The sequence below is a fragment of the Alligator sinensis genome, unplaced genomic scaffold (genome assembly GCF_000455745.1).
Source record: "Alligator sinensis unplaced genomic scaffold, ASM45574v1 scaffold579_1, whole genome shotgun sequence".
NCBI classification, from domain to species: domain Eukaryota; kingdom Metazoa; phylum Chordata; order Crocodylia; family Alligatoridae; genus Alligator; species Alligator sinensis.
This window is the reverse complement of record NW_005842023.1, coordinates 1503809-1518922: the sequence shown is the minus strand read 5'-3', so window position 1 is coordinate 1518922 and position 15114 is coordinate 1503809. Positions and strand designations below refer to the sequence as shown.

Below are 15114 nucleotides of genomic sequence, written 5' to 3'. Positions count from 1 at the left end.
GCACGGACCCCAGTGCAGGGACATGCTATCTGGCCATGCTTCCCTATGCTAGCTAATGCTGAGGTGTCTGTTTGGGTCTCTAATTTCACTGGAACAAAGGACAGACAGCTAGTGGCTTGCAAATGCAAATGCACCCTGTAGATAAAAAGAGCTTGAAACTAATGAGAGAGATTTTTTTCTTCTGTAGGTCTTGATGGGCTGATAAACTTTGTTCTGACAAACAACCTACTGGCTGCAATCTGTCAGTCTTCAAGAGGGGACAGAGAAAGGTGTGATAAATGACCTGGCTTGCAGACAGGCTGAGGAAGCAGGGAGACGGAGATTGAAAATTTCACTATCAACAGATGCAGGGTCTGGCAACATTCCTACCCCTTGAACAGGCAGCAGGAAAAGCCTGGGACGGTGCAGGCAGGGCTGGGGTTTACACCCCTCCCTACTCAGAGCATCTTGTCCAGGCCTGGCCATGCCCCACCTCAACTTAGTACTATGGAGGGGAAGGGAGAGCTGCTCTAGCATCCCCTGGCTTCTAGCATGAGCCACTGCAAGCATGTGCCTGCATTTCTTCAGTCCAGAGGGAATGTCTGTACATTTGCAAACTGATTCAATCTAGGCAGGCTAGACTAGAGGCCCTGATCCTGAGCATACATGCACTCAAGTGCATGAAGTTAAGTCAACCCTGCACCAGGTGCTCATGGCTGCTAAGTCTGGAGTGGATTGCTACATCCCAGGTCAAGGGTGGATCTGGGGCAGAGGGAGGAGGGTGCAGTGTTGCAAGTTGCAGCTCCTTTGATTCTTGTTCCACTCAAAATTTTGAAACAACTTCCAGGCAGTGGCAGCAGCATTTTTAGTCAGGCAGAGCTGAAGGAGTCACTCGACTTCATGGCCCATTACAGCCTATCTAAATGCTTAATTTTCCAGGTGTTAACAACCCTCTCTCCCTTTTTTAATGGTTTTGATGTTCCACCAGTCAAGCTAGCCTTTGTTCTACAAAACTGCTTTCTGGCAGCTTCTCTTAGTAACCTAGCTCCTCTTCCACAGCCCTGCGGACAGTTCTCAACCCCAGCTAAAAGCATTCACTGGGGTGTGGCAACATTAAATGACTGAACATTATTACCCAGGTGCAGAAGACACCATCAGCGAAGTGTTGGCTACAGGGTCCAGATGCTCAGGATGGCCAGATTTTGTTGTAGGCGTCTGACATAAGAGATGCCCAATTAATTCTAATGGCTGCAGGACTAATGAAACAACAACTTGTAATAACAACTATAATAATCATTATATTTATAATAACAAATATAACATTATAATTAAAATATATAATAAAATAATAAAATTAATAATTAATATATATAATTAAAATATCTACCATAAAAATGAAATCATAAATATACAATCATAAAAATAAAAATAAAAAATAAAATAATAAAAAATCATTAAAAAGCATAAAATCAAAACTATATCATAAAATAAAATCATAAATATATATAATAAAATATATCAAAACCATAAAAATATCATAAAATATATATCATAAATACATTTATTATACACAATAATACAATATAATGATATGATATAATCTTGTAATGATAAAATAGTACTTACTATACATAAATTGTATACAATTATATAATCTTGTGATTACAATATAGTATTCATTATACACCCTAAATATAAGAATATTAAAATGAGTATAATAATAGTATGTTACTATTTTTATTATCATTATTATCATGTGTTATTAGTGTCATTCAGTGTTTGTCATTATCTGATTCATCATTTATTAGTTACGATTCTCTTTTATCATCATTATGATTTTTGCCTGTTATTGGTTTTATGATGTATTATTGGTCATAATTACGATTATTCACCGTTTACTATAATGCAACAGGAGGATTACTGTTATTTTCGTCCACGACACTGTGTTCCGCGTCACGCGTGATCGCACAGGACTGAGCCGCCCACGTGACGCGAGACCCAGCGTCTCGAGCCAGCCCCTCCCTCCACCGCACCAGCCCTGAGGGGATTCCCTGCTCCAACCACGCCCCTCCCCTTGTGGCGCATGCGCAGGGAGTGCCTCGCGGCTCCACTGCTCGGGGTTACGCACTGGGCTGGGCGATCGACGCGCTCGGCGGCGGACTGGGCAGGCCTGGCGCTGCCGGACGCGGGGGCGCGGCCGGGAAGCTCAGCTGTCTCAGGTGCCGGATACTAACGCGGCGGCTGGTGAGTGACGCCCCCGCCCTTCCCCCACCCGTTCGGCCCGGACCTTCCTTGCCCCCCGCCCCTCGGGCTGCCGGACGGAGCGACCGAACGACACCCCCCGCGAGACTTGGTGCCTTCTTTCATCCCTGAGGCACCTGCCCCCTTCCCCCCCCTTGGAGCTGGTGGTTTGACCCGCGTGGGTGCGTTGTGTACGGGTGGGGGAAGTTCCATTAGCTGGGGGGGGGTGCTGGCTCGTGCCACCGGCAGGTGCCAGTCCTGAGGGATTGGAAGGAGACAATAGGGTGGTGGTGCTGGGGTTTCTCTGTCCCTCCTGCTGCCTGCTCAGAGGTGGGGCTTGCCTCCGGTCCTGGTTAGTGGCCAAACTCTGGCAGCCCTGAGTAGAGCCCTCTCTTCTTCCTTCTTGCTGTGGCCGTGGCTGCAGTTCCTATAGACAGTCTGGGGGCGTGATTTGGCGACCCTGCTGGTGCCCTGTGGTGGCACCTTGCCTAGCTCCCGCAGTGTACACTGGCTGGGGAGCCCCATGCTAGAGCTCAGCTTCTAGCCTGCAGGGCCTTGGCATCCGGCCCTTGTGGGCCGGGAAGATTTTGGCAGCAAGGGAGCTGTGGTCGTGGCTGCCTTTCTCTGCTGCCAGATTACCAAAGCCTGAGTTCTGCAGTGGGTGGGAGCCAGGCTGTACCCCCTTCTCTGCGTGTTTGGGTTGGGGCTGAGCCGGGCCTTCTTGGCATCATAGAAAATTGGGGTTGGAAGAGACCTCATGAGGTCATCTGGTCCAACCCCCTGCTCAGAGTAGGACCAGCCCCAACTGTGGCTTTGTTGAGCTGTGCCTTAAAAACCTGCAAGGATGGAGGTTCCACCACCTCTCTAAATAACCTGTTCCAGTGCTTCACCACATTCCTAGTGAGTTTTTCCTGATCTCTAATCTGCATTTCCCTTGCTGCAACTTGAGACCCTTGCTCCTTGTTCTGTCATCTGCCACCACTGGGAACAGTCTAGCTGTTTCTCCACCCAAGCGTCTGGGTTGGGCCAACATCAAGCTTTGCCCCCTCGTGCTGGGCTAGGACCCTTTTCCCATCCCCTGGAGGACCAGGTCAATCCCTGTTTCCCCCCATGAGGCTACATCATGCCCCCTTCCTCCCCTCTCATGGTGCTGGGACCATGTCAAACTCCCTTCCCTCCCGCTGGGCTAGATCAAACCCCTTCTTCTCTAAGGGGCTGGTTCAAGCCCCTTTCCCTTCCTCTCCCCCCATGGTTGGGTTGGGACCATGTCAAGCTGCCTCTCCCTCATGGGGCCAGGTTGGTATTGGGCTACCCCCACCGCCTCCAGGCAGTTTCTACACCCATCCCAGGTGCCAGATCAGGACCATTAGCCAGATTTGGCCTGTGGGCAGACCTGGCACTGGCCATCTGGCTTGCCAGGCTAAAAGGTGGAGCATCACTGTTCTAGACAACAGGGGTCTGTGAGCTGGATTGTTGGACTGTTATCCCTTTGGTGCCTACCTACCCCATTGTTAGAGTAAAGAACCGGGGCCTGTCTTGGAGAGCTGAGTGGTTTGTTTGGGGAGAGAAGGGGAGAAGCTGCTGCTATAAAACAGCATCTTTAGGATTTCTTCTCTTTTTCACTGGGAGTTTTGTCCCACACAATGTTGCCCCTTTTCAGATCTCGATTCCCCACTTGCAGTGCTAGCCTCTCATCACATGTGCTGTTCCTTATGGCCACAGGTGTGTCAGGTTGGACTACCCATTTTCAGATTTCAGCAATCTTAATTGAATAAATGCTAGAAAATCCTCATTTGTGTACTGGCCTTCTCCTGTAAGGTACCAGGCACCCTCGTGCTCCCTCTCACCAAATGTGATCTTCTTTGAAGCTGTAAATAGCCACATTTTCAAATATGATAAAACCATATCCTACTGCAGTGTGGAACTTCCTGGCTTGTAAACATTCAGTGTCTATTTTGTTTTTAAAGCAATCCCTGTGTATTTACTGCTGTAAACTTCCTGTCAGGGACTGTTTTGCTAAAGTAGGCTAGACAAAAATAGTGGTAGCACTGTATATTCTCCACCAAGATTGCTTGTTGGGTTACATTATTTGACTGTTGCGTTAATTAGCATATCTTGTTTTTTCTAGTGATGATGGAGTTTTCAGATCTAAATCCCAGGCTATTTAAAAGTTCACTAAGGAGAACTCCATGGTGGTGAATGTGATTTGCTGGTGCTACAAGCTTTTGTAAAATTTTTGCCTGCAAACATTTTTGCTTGCAAAGTTTATGAGTCTGTAGTAAATGACTCCTAAAACAAAAAATCTAAAGCAAGGAACTCCTCTACTTCAGTTGAGGGTAAATGAATTAAATAATGTTGGGATAATTATGTCAAGCTTTGTTTGCTGCAGTGTTCTCTTTAAAAAGTTAGGGTTTTTTTCTAAAAATTAAGAAGAGTTCTTGTCAGATTTCTGTATCTATAAAACTGTATTGTAATTAACTCTAGGCTTCTGTACACACTCTGCTGGGATATCAGAAACATTACTATGAAATTTTTCATCAGGCTAAAGCACTTTCCTTTTTTGATATGTGGAGACCTACATGAAATAGTGAATTGAAGGGCTTATCTTTGGCTATCTGTACCACTATATACCACCTCTTCTTCTGACCACCAGTTCACTCCGTTTTTTTTAGGATGGGAAAGAAATGCCATTAGATCCTTTTAAAACAAAAACAATAAGTTTTTGGCCTGGGAAAATCATCCTGTTCCTTGCTTTACACTTTCTCTGTCTGAAGAAGAAACACAGAAGGTTGACACAGTCCCCTGTGGTTGTGGTATCTATTACAGCCTGCACTGACCCAGCAAAAAGTGGTGAAAGAACTTGACCCACAGACTGAGAGTCATAGGCATGCCCTGAACAACTCCTGCTGCTGATTTTTCCCATGGATAGGTTAGTCTACTGCTCAGCCATTACCTGTGGCGATAGTGATTTATATGCCCCCCCAAAGGACATGTATTAAGGCCCTATCCAAATGAAAACATACTGTGCTTTATATGATCTTTCCTCTGTGTGTAAAAACAGGATGGATTGATTTACACGAGCAATTTAAATTGATTTTAATCATGATTAAAATGAGTAATAAAGCTTAACCAAGATATTAATTGTTCTTTTTAGCTTTTTTGGTAAAATTCATTTTCTTTAGCTTTTAGCTACTTGGTTATTAAAAGTAGATGTGAACTAATAGACTAATGGTGATGTTATGTTCCATTAACATACATGCTCTCTGACTTGTGTGTCTTTTTTTTCTTCAATCTTTTTTTATAAAAATGTTAAAAAGTAAAAAATCTTTCTCGCTTGCACTCTTGCTCTCATGCGCACGTTCTCTCTCTCGCGCGCATAGAGTTACCCTGTTTGACAAGTTGTAGTTCTCCAGAGGTTTCTCTTTTTTGTTTTATTTAATGCTGTATTTTATGTTTGTTTTATCAAGCACTAAAATTATCACAGAAATAATCTAATTCTAAACCCTTTTGTTATAATTTAAGAAAATGTACTCATTGTTTGAAGTACTTTATTAAGTCTTTTTTGTAATGGTTCATTGTATTGAACAATATAATAGCATTTGAAATATGTGCATTTATACAAAGAAAGGAGTTCATCTTAATTCAGTTGACAGTGTTTACAAAGTGTTTTTGTACCTATACTGGTTGAACCCAATGCATTTTGGGTAGGTATTAGAAGTAGTCAAGGGAAAAACAGACAGCAAATGGTATTGAGACTTAGAACAACTTAGTGGCCAACTCTATGTCTGATTGAGTTGAGACTTTCTTTCCTGTATAGAAGTGCTCCGCAGGGTAAATTTGGTCCTAAATGCTTTCTAAATAAGTAAGTAGATTGGAAATGACAGAGAATGTCATGGATCTTGGTCATAAAAATTGTGAAGCTAAGCAATAGATGACATTTAACTGATTGTTTTCAGTTTGTTTATTTATAACATCAATGAATTAAAGAAGCATGGTCTTTTTAAAATTCAAACAGTTGGCTTTAATAGAAAATCTGCTTTTAATATATTTCTACTTCTGCTGTAATCTGAATAATAGTATTGCACATTTGTGTCTAAAATACTGAATGTAAAATTCAGTATCTTAATGTGATAGAAGGGTGGACGCAAGATGTAGTCTTAAACCTGTATTATTTCAAGAGCTGGTGAATATCAGAATTTATGAAAAGTGACATTGATTATAATGAAACCTGCATTTCAATACCTCAACATAAATTGGCCTGGAAAGCAAAAAGGTTGATACTTTTCAGAGTTGTTTTTGGGGTTGGGGAAGTGGGGGGAGGGGGAAGCTGTTCTCTTTTTTTGTGATTAATCAATGATTTATAACTGAGGAAAGTTTGATATTCCCTCAAGTATAAGATAAATAGTAAATCTGTTGTAAAATACTTTGCTTTGTATAATTGATTTCTTTTCTTTTTAACATTCAGCATTCTTAATAGCGTTTTATGCTGGTTTTATTTCATCATTTGATAAAAATGGAAGCTGCTGCTGTAATAAAATGTCAGCTGTAAAGTAAAATTAAAATTAAATGCATATTCTGTTAGGAAAATGGCTCAATCAATTCAATTTAGCAATGATAAACTAAGACCTGTTTGCATGATATCGGTTTCTTTTCCCTTCATTTTATGTTTTTAGGTGGAAAACAACTATACAAGACAATACAATCTTTACGTTATTTATCTGTACATGTATTTCAGTTTTCTAGTTGAAGATAACAAATTGAGACATTCTTTAACATGTTCTGTAACAGTTCCTCCCACCTTTTTCAGGGTTTTCCATTACACTGTGGCACGGGCTCTTACGTAGTTATACATAACGTGCAAAAAAAGAGATGCATAGCACCTACACATCTTGTTGCAGTCAGTTTATTAGCAGCTTCTCAAACTAGGCTGTTTTGTACGTGCAAATTCCCTCTTCAACACTGAAATGATTTTCATCTGATTAAAATAAAGAATGATTTATGAAATAAATAGGCATAAATATACTTATCCAACTTTCATATAAATATATGCAGATTACAGTGGCAGTCTCTTATGCCACTGTTTGTTCTAATGTTTTGAGGGGGGGTTTCTCCTTGAAGGATAAACGTGATCCAACAAATATGTTGTTTAAATGCTGGTTATATTGTCATGAAGATATATCCAATAGTATCTCCCTTTTAATAACAAACCTTGTTAGAAAACAGTTAAGGGCTAGGGAGAAACTTTCTTGAGAGTCATAGCTAGCTGGGAATTATTTGAGTGGCATCTTTCAGTAATTTAAATGCTTTTGCTTTTTTATTTTGATTTGTTTGGAACTGACCCTTTTCCAGAAATGTACTGACTTTTTGAATTTTTAGGCAGGTTGGGGTGTTTTTTTGGTGTGTTTTTATGGCCAGAATGGAATTCAGAGCAGAGAATAAAGAGAGATTCCCTAGAATATATAATGCCCTGTCAGTAAGACACTTTCCTGGGATATGGGAGATCCAAGCAATTGTTCTAAATCAAGCAGAGGAGAGATTTGAGCGTAGGTCTCCTACATTCCCTGAGAGTGCCATAATCACTATTCTTTGGTGGGTAGCTTGCTTTCTTTTCCCCAAGAAATTTAGAAAGGTTTTGTTGTTGCAATTGTTTTGAAACTAAAAGAATTGCAGAACTTCACAAAATGGAAATCCTTTCTGGTGAACCCTCTAAAAATCCCCTTCTAGAGATCTTGCCCCTCCTCCCTCCAGCTATGTTGTCCTTTTTGGGGAAGACAGGGTTTTCCTTCCTACAGAAAAAGCTACAATATTTCCCTCTGAAGTCAAGCATGTCCCCCAGGTATATCTGTGAAGGTGCAAGGCTCTAATTGTCCCTCCCCCATCTCTAGGTAAACTTATTTTCAGCTATTATTATTGCACAATACTGCTGGGAGACATCAGCGTAACAATATAATGAGATTTAAACAGCTAGTATGTTGGAGCACATATACCTTTTTAGGGGGGAACCCACAACATTAACAGTTTCTTATGCCACTTCCCCACTGTAATCTGCATACATTTCTCTAAAGTCACTTAAGTTCACACCTGTTTATTATGGAAAGAGCTGGTGGTCATTCACCTCTAATCTTGCCCCTGCTGTATCCTTTTTTTTTCTTTTGATTCATTGCTTAGCTCCCCGTGTTTGTTGGATTTCATTACCAACAAAAAGCTTTGGCTTTTGAGTTGCTTTCCAAAGGAAGGTCAGAATGGTACTGTGGAAGAGAGATAGGTAAAGGAAGGAAGAGAGACCTGTCTTTGGAGGTGATCATCAGACCAGTGGACTTAATAGCACATGAAATAGATGTCTTGGGTTTTTTCCCCCCTTTGGAATTAGATAATGCATATGCACAGTAGTTGCTTTGCAAAACAGCATAGGAGTTCACATTACATCCTCTTACTTGCTGTATATAGCCAAAGGCTCCAGCCTGTGTTTACAGCTTGCAAAATAAAACAGATTTAAAATTGAGGTATAAGAGCAATCTGAAAATTAGTTTCTGTTGTTTACATTTCTACATCTCAAAAGCAGCTGAACTGTGGCTTGTTCTTCTAAGCTCCAAATTTGATCCAAAAACCCCCCAAAACCAAAAAACCCAAAACTAAAACACCTGGCTTTTAGGCTCTTATGCCAAGAGTCAGCCAGGGACAATTTTAAAGTCAAATTATAAACCTTTATTTTCCGGAATTTCATAATGGAAAAGGCACACCTTATCTACAGAATCTCACCAATATCCCAGACTATTGTAGCAATACACTGGAAATGACAAAAATAAAGCCAAAAAAATTCCTGTCTCTAGGTGCATTTGTTTTTAGTTCAGTGATGGGGAAAATGTTCCTTTTTTATTTAAATGACACTTTTTTTTTTTTTTGCCTGATCTTGAAAATGCTTAACACTTGTTCCCAAAATGACATGGAATAATTTAAATGGTAGTTTTAACAATAGTAATAAGTAACATGATGCTGACTCATTAGCGTAGACATGGACAAGATATGTTCACTATTGTTGACGGTTATGGGCAAATCCTGTTTGGGCTATGTCTGCATGCATCTGGGGTGGGGAGGAGGGAATGAACACAACTGAATTCCAGCGAGGTCAAGCCCTAAAGGAACCTTTACCTATCAATATCCAAAGGAATTTTAGATTCTTACTTCAATGAGAGTAAGAGCCTTTACTGTGCTAAGAAGACTGAGGTGCTTGCAAAGATTTTGAGTTATTAAGAAATGATAAAGTTTTATAAAACTGTTTGGAAGCCTAGAGAAGAGCAATCGGTAATTAGAAAAGGGGTAGTATCTTGTAAACAAAAGCAGCTTTCAGTATATGGTGGAGAAAGAAACGAGTGTAGCTTTAAATTTAGGGAAGGGGTTCTTATAGCTAAAATCAAGAAACTTTAGGAAGGTTCATATGGTGATTTTGTGCTAAATTGGCTATGTGAGGGAGTGAAGAGGGGGGGAGGTGTATGTGCATACACGCTTGTGTGTATGTCTCCAGTTTGTTGAATTTACTGTATTGCTGTTTCTCATCTAATGAGTAAATGTGGATGCAGCTGTTCAGTATCACAAATCAATAGTTTTAAATGTAATAAATATTAGTTTCTTCAGACAAAGAAAAAGCTAGGGAACAAGATCTTAATTAACTTGAAAGCAGGCTGTTCGCAAGTAAAATATAAAGGTTAGAAATAAATGTAGAAACAAAAATAGATTTTGGGATAAGTGGACCTTCTTTGTATTTGTGAAGGAGGAGGTTTGTCACCAAATGGTAGGAAATTGTGGAATAGAAGATTATCTTCTAATAGAAGATTATGAATGGATGTTTGAATTTAGAATTTTATTTTTTAAGATATGTTCTTCTCCACCTAGTTCATTATGAATTGAGCATGCTTTCAGAAAGCATTGATATGGCTTAGCTGACACTTACTAATAGGTTAGATGTTGTACAAACAAATACACTGGTAAAAGTATTTCGTATCTGCTCTCGCATACAGCAACAATGATAAGCCTATCTAGTTAGTAGACTGAATTCGTTGTGGGGTTTTTTTGGTTTGTTTTTTGGTCAAATAATAATGCAAACTTTACATTTTGGACAACATAAACTTGAAGAATTAAATATTCTTTTGAGGTAAACTGCATATTACATGCCTTCTGTCATGTAATAATCTTTAGTTTTTCATGGGTGTTTGCTTTTTTTGTTTTGCTTTTAATTCCCCTGCTGGAGAAAAACATAATCCTGGTTTATAAAGTTCTTTGCTTTGGCATCTATGAATGATTACAGTGAAGGACAGTAAAAGAATATAAGCTTTTGTGGGTGACTTTGTTAAATCGGTGCATATGTAGGTTGTCATTTAGATAAGTAGGTTATTGAGACCCAGTCAAAGTATGATTGAATGATTGTGGGGTGTTCGCTTCACTCATGCATGCAGTCTAAGGTTGAATGTTTGCTGGAGGGCATATTAGCAGTGCTTTAGGGAGGGAGTTTGGAAGGATAGGAGAGAAGGGTTGATTTAAGGTGAAAGGCACCCTGAGTGGAAGTGTATTAAAGTACTTAAAGTGGTCTCTAAATTTGAGTAGTTCTTCCCATCTTTTTTAATAATGCAGGGTTTCCCCTAAATGGAGGAAAATGTTTAAGTGTGACCACTGTTTGTAGAAATGTCCTTGGTTATGTTTGTGTTTTTGGCAGGGTGCGTCTCTCTTCTCAGCCTAAACTTCTATGACTTTGCTTCAGTACTGCACCTTCGTATACAAGGAAGCCCATTGCTTTCAGTGAGATTGTACAGTTCCTCACAATGCAAGCAAAGTGCTCGTTGGTCTAAATACAAAATTGGACTGGCTCAAATAAGTTGTGTTTCTAGACCTGTTTAACTTAAACTTGCACATCTCTGTCTAGACAAGTGTGAAGGCTACATAGGCTGGACTTGAGTTAAATGCTTATTATGGTGATTTTCCTCCCCCTCCCCTGGATGCTCCCACTCCTACAAAAGCTGTGCTTTTAGATGTGTTAAGACATCGTATCATGACATGTCTTGATACTATCTGTCACATATAGTGGACTAATTTTATTATTTCCAATAAAAAGGCTATATACTAGCGTAGGATGACTTTCTGACATATGATAGATAGAAGGTTAATTGATGTTAAATGGATGCTTTGTTAGCCCTTCATCAGCTACTAAACTAGTACAAGAGGAGGTGCAAGTCATTACTACAAAAGGCCACGACCGGTATGTTTTCTTAGTGAGGTTTATAGGTCTCTTTTTTTTCCCCTCCTCCCCAAACCACACAACATACAAGCCAGCTGTAGCAATAGGAGTAGGCAAGCAGCTTTCTTAAACATATCCTCCCCACCCCCACACACACATACTCCCACCCCCTACCCCTTTTCCTCTTCATACCTCAGCAGACTGACAGCTTCTAGATGTTGCGTGCGAGCAAGTTCAGCTGGTGCTGTGTGGTCTGGGTGTGTGGTCTCCAACTCGGCCGAGAGGCTGCTAACAGGGTGGATGAGAGAGAGCAACACTGTTTACTTTAATTTATTTCGGATGCCGGAACTGTGCCCAGAGCTTCTCCTGAGCTTGATTCCACAGTTAGCGGCGTCAGTCCCTCCCAGCTGCAGTGCAGTCTGAAATGTGCACTGAACTCTCCTACCAAGTGCTTTCACGGCATCTGCTTCAGGTCCATCCTTTTAATCCCTTGTGACTCAGAAATGTTAATGGCATTGCTGAGTGCTGTGATTATTTTGCTTTCACTATGTCAAGATATATGGCCGTGAAGATGTGCCTTGTTGGGTTAAGTAAAGCAGGAGTTTTAAGATTATTCCTGAAATAGGCAAGTACAGTTGTTGTGAAAATAAGGCTTTTTCCCCGCGCCTTGGTAACTTTAAAGATAAAATAACTAATGTATAGACTTTCTGGCTGACTTGATCTTCTAGTCAAAAGTAATTTCCCTGAAAAAGAAAGTATGGCATCTTAATAAGCTGTATTTTACTATTAAAAATTGTTTTCCCTCATGTGTTCCCCAACTGTATAGTTTTTCAATTCCAAATGGATTTTGGTGCGTAACATTTGTCCTGTAGGTGACTTGCTTGTCAGTATCAAAATTGCCTTAACATATCATGCCAGATTATGACAGTCAAAGGCAAACGAGGGTTTATTATTTCTGTGTAACAGTGAAATTGCCCCTTACTTTATATTTGTTAATATTTTCATTATAAGTAGCTTAGTGATGTTTTGACGATTTCCCCCCCAACCCTGTATGTAACATTCATGAGACTTCTTGTTTAAATTGACAAGTCTTCTTTTATTATTTAAATAAACATGCGTGGACTCTTAATATCACTTGGAATTTCAGCATTGTTTAGCTTATTCACTTCCCAGTCTTTTCTGGCAGGCTTGCAGGAGCGGACTTTGTATTATTGATGCAGTGTTGAAGGCTGTGGAAATTCTAGGGCACGGAGGATTTCCAGAGGGGTTAATAAATGTCAGTTATTTTCATTGTGCTGCTTTCAGCTACTTTTAAATCTTAGTTTGTGTAGAGTGTCTGTCTGAATTTGTGTTGCTGGAAGATGAAGCACAGAAAAGATTGCACTCATGTTTTTCATTAGGTTGAAGTGACTGTTGAATACAAAAATATAAGGGACTTTTCTCATTGTCCCTTTTGAGGGTTGCTTGCCTTTACTGATTGTTGTGTTGCTCTCTAATAGTGTTTTGGAGTTTTCTGTTGAAAGCAAATGTGTTGGATTTGTTTGGAAATGTATGTTTTACAGTTAAAGTGAAGAGACCATCACCCAGCCTCTGGATCTGTTGGGTTTTCTGTTCATGTATGTATATCTATTTTACGTCTGTTTGAGAAGTCTGTCTCTGTTCAGTTAGCAGTTAGATGCTGTGTTGTCATGCAGTGGTACTGAATGCATTTTCAAATTTAGTCTCCTAGGTAGGAGGCACCTAATAAAACCAACTGCTGGATGAATACTTTGATTGGAAAAATGAGACCAGCCTTATCAGGGCTATTTGGTAGCCATGTTGGTCTGAGACAAAAAGAAATGCAAAACTCTAGAACTCTTGGTTCAGAGATGATCCCGTTTATTAGACCAACTAAGAAATCACAAAAAAAAAATCTTTTTCTGCAAGCTTTCGAGCACAGGTGCCCTTCTGCAGGCTCAGGGAAAATTAAAGACTTAAGAGCCTTATCAGGCATTCCTTCTATGTCGGTGGTTCTCAACCTCCTTGATTTGAAGCAGCCCTCCTTAATTTTTGTGAATTGAGCAGCCTTCCATTTCAAAAACACATTTATTTTTTACAGTGCTTTCCTCCTTGCAGAAGGGCCTGTCAACTGGACAGTGGGGGAAGGGTGGTCAGGAAGGGCAGAGCATGAGCCTGCACTTAACTCCTCATGTTGTGTGGCACCCTTTAAAAGATTTTGCGGCATCCCAAGGTGCTTCAGCACCCGCATTGAGAATTGCTGCTCTATGGCCTATACCCGAAGTGAGCAAGCAGCTAATTGTAAATAGATGTAGTGTTCTTTGGGATGACAACTCAATTGATCTAATAAAAGATATCATATCTACCCAAAGCACCTTGCCTGCCTTTGAGACTACAGCTTTTATGCAAAGACACGTTGGCCTTTTTATTGCTTGTCAAGCAAACCTCCTTATTCTCTCACAACTTAGGCTTTTTTTTAATTCCTGTGTGAATTCTGATTTCCTCCTTCTTGAGGACAGCAATACTGCATTCTAACCTCAGGTATCACCTGCAATCTGATAAAGCCTTAGAGTTTATCATTTATAAGAAATTTTGTCCTGCGAAGTGCTCCACTTAGAGTAGGATTTTCAGTAGTTAGAACTAATTACCTTCCTCTTACAGAAGTCAGGAATCTTTTTTTCTTTAAGGACACTTCTGTTGGTATTATTTCCTATTTATGAAACGTCTAAAAATCTAGTTAATTCTCCTCTTCTAGTGATCTGTGCAGGAAGTTATCCCTGTCTACCTTGTGGATATCTATGCCGCATTTGAATCCAGTGGACAATGTGAGACTTATCATTTAGTGTTTATGACCAGATAGTGCCTTCAAAGTACTATATTTCCTCAAATTGAAGGTGAGGATTTTTCCCTCACTGCATGGGGGGAAAAAGCCCCTTATCTTAGATTTGAGTAGAAACTGGTGGTGGACAGCAACAGATGCAGCTCTGACCCCAAGTCTGGGACCTTAGCTGCCGGGCCCCCTGCAGCCTCTACTTGCGTCCCCCCTTGCAGCCCCAGCTCTGGCTGGGGTCCTATTCCATCAAGAAGCACAGAGCACATGCTGCCTCGGCTCCCACCTAGCCAAGTGGTGGCAGCAGCTCTGACCCTGGCTCTGTGGCATGGGCAGGTGGCATGGGGGCCAAGTGGTGGGTCGAAGCAGCCTCTGGAGGTACAGGCATAGTGGGGAGGGTGATGGGGGGGCGACGACAACAAATAAGAGAAAGTTTTAAAACTTGACATTTCAGAATGCTAATTATGTCTAGGGAGAGCTATATCTGAACACCCTGTGCTCTGACAGTTTCTGATGTCTAAATATATATTTTTTTGAAGTTTGTCAAACTTTGGGCTTTTACAGAAAGAAGCTGGTAGTCTCTTATTGAGCTTGTTGTCATGAGACTACCAGATTTGCAAAGGCTGCTGTGGAAACAGTGCAGTTTGGAAACACATATTCCCCACTTGCTGGCAGTACCATTTTGGGCTACGTCTGATAAAATGAAGGAGAGACTTTCTCTACCTTTTAAGCACTATTTATAAAATTGGTGAACAATAAACATGTGTGCCAAATCTTCTTCTTGGAGTTTCACTTACAATTATAGCCAGAGCCCATCCCTAGAGTTATGATGTAGTATTTG

At 40.7% G+C, this 15114-nt stretch overlaps 1 protein-coding gene across 8 annotated transcripts in view; it reads left to right on the top strand.

The window, feature by feature from the left end:
- The first annotated feature begins 2106 nt into the window (after window positions 1–2106).
- Window positions 2107–15114, top strand: part of EXOC2 (exocyst complex component 2) — a 197685-nt gene continuing 184677 nt past the window's right edge. For 5 of the 8 annotated variants that reach the window (XM_025202401.1, XM_025202399.1, XM_025202400.1 and 2 more), the window contains exon 1: window positions 2107–2223. The gene's annotated coding sequence lies outside the window, so the exon portion shown is untranslated. Of the gene's footprint in view, window positions 2224–2252; window positions 2403–4030; window positions 4091–4130; window positions 4156–15114 lie in introns of those variants that run through there. The other 3 variants (XM_006022208.3, XM_006022211.3, XM_006022212.3) reach the window with 3 other exon arrangements.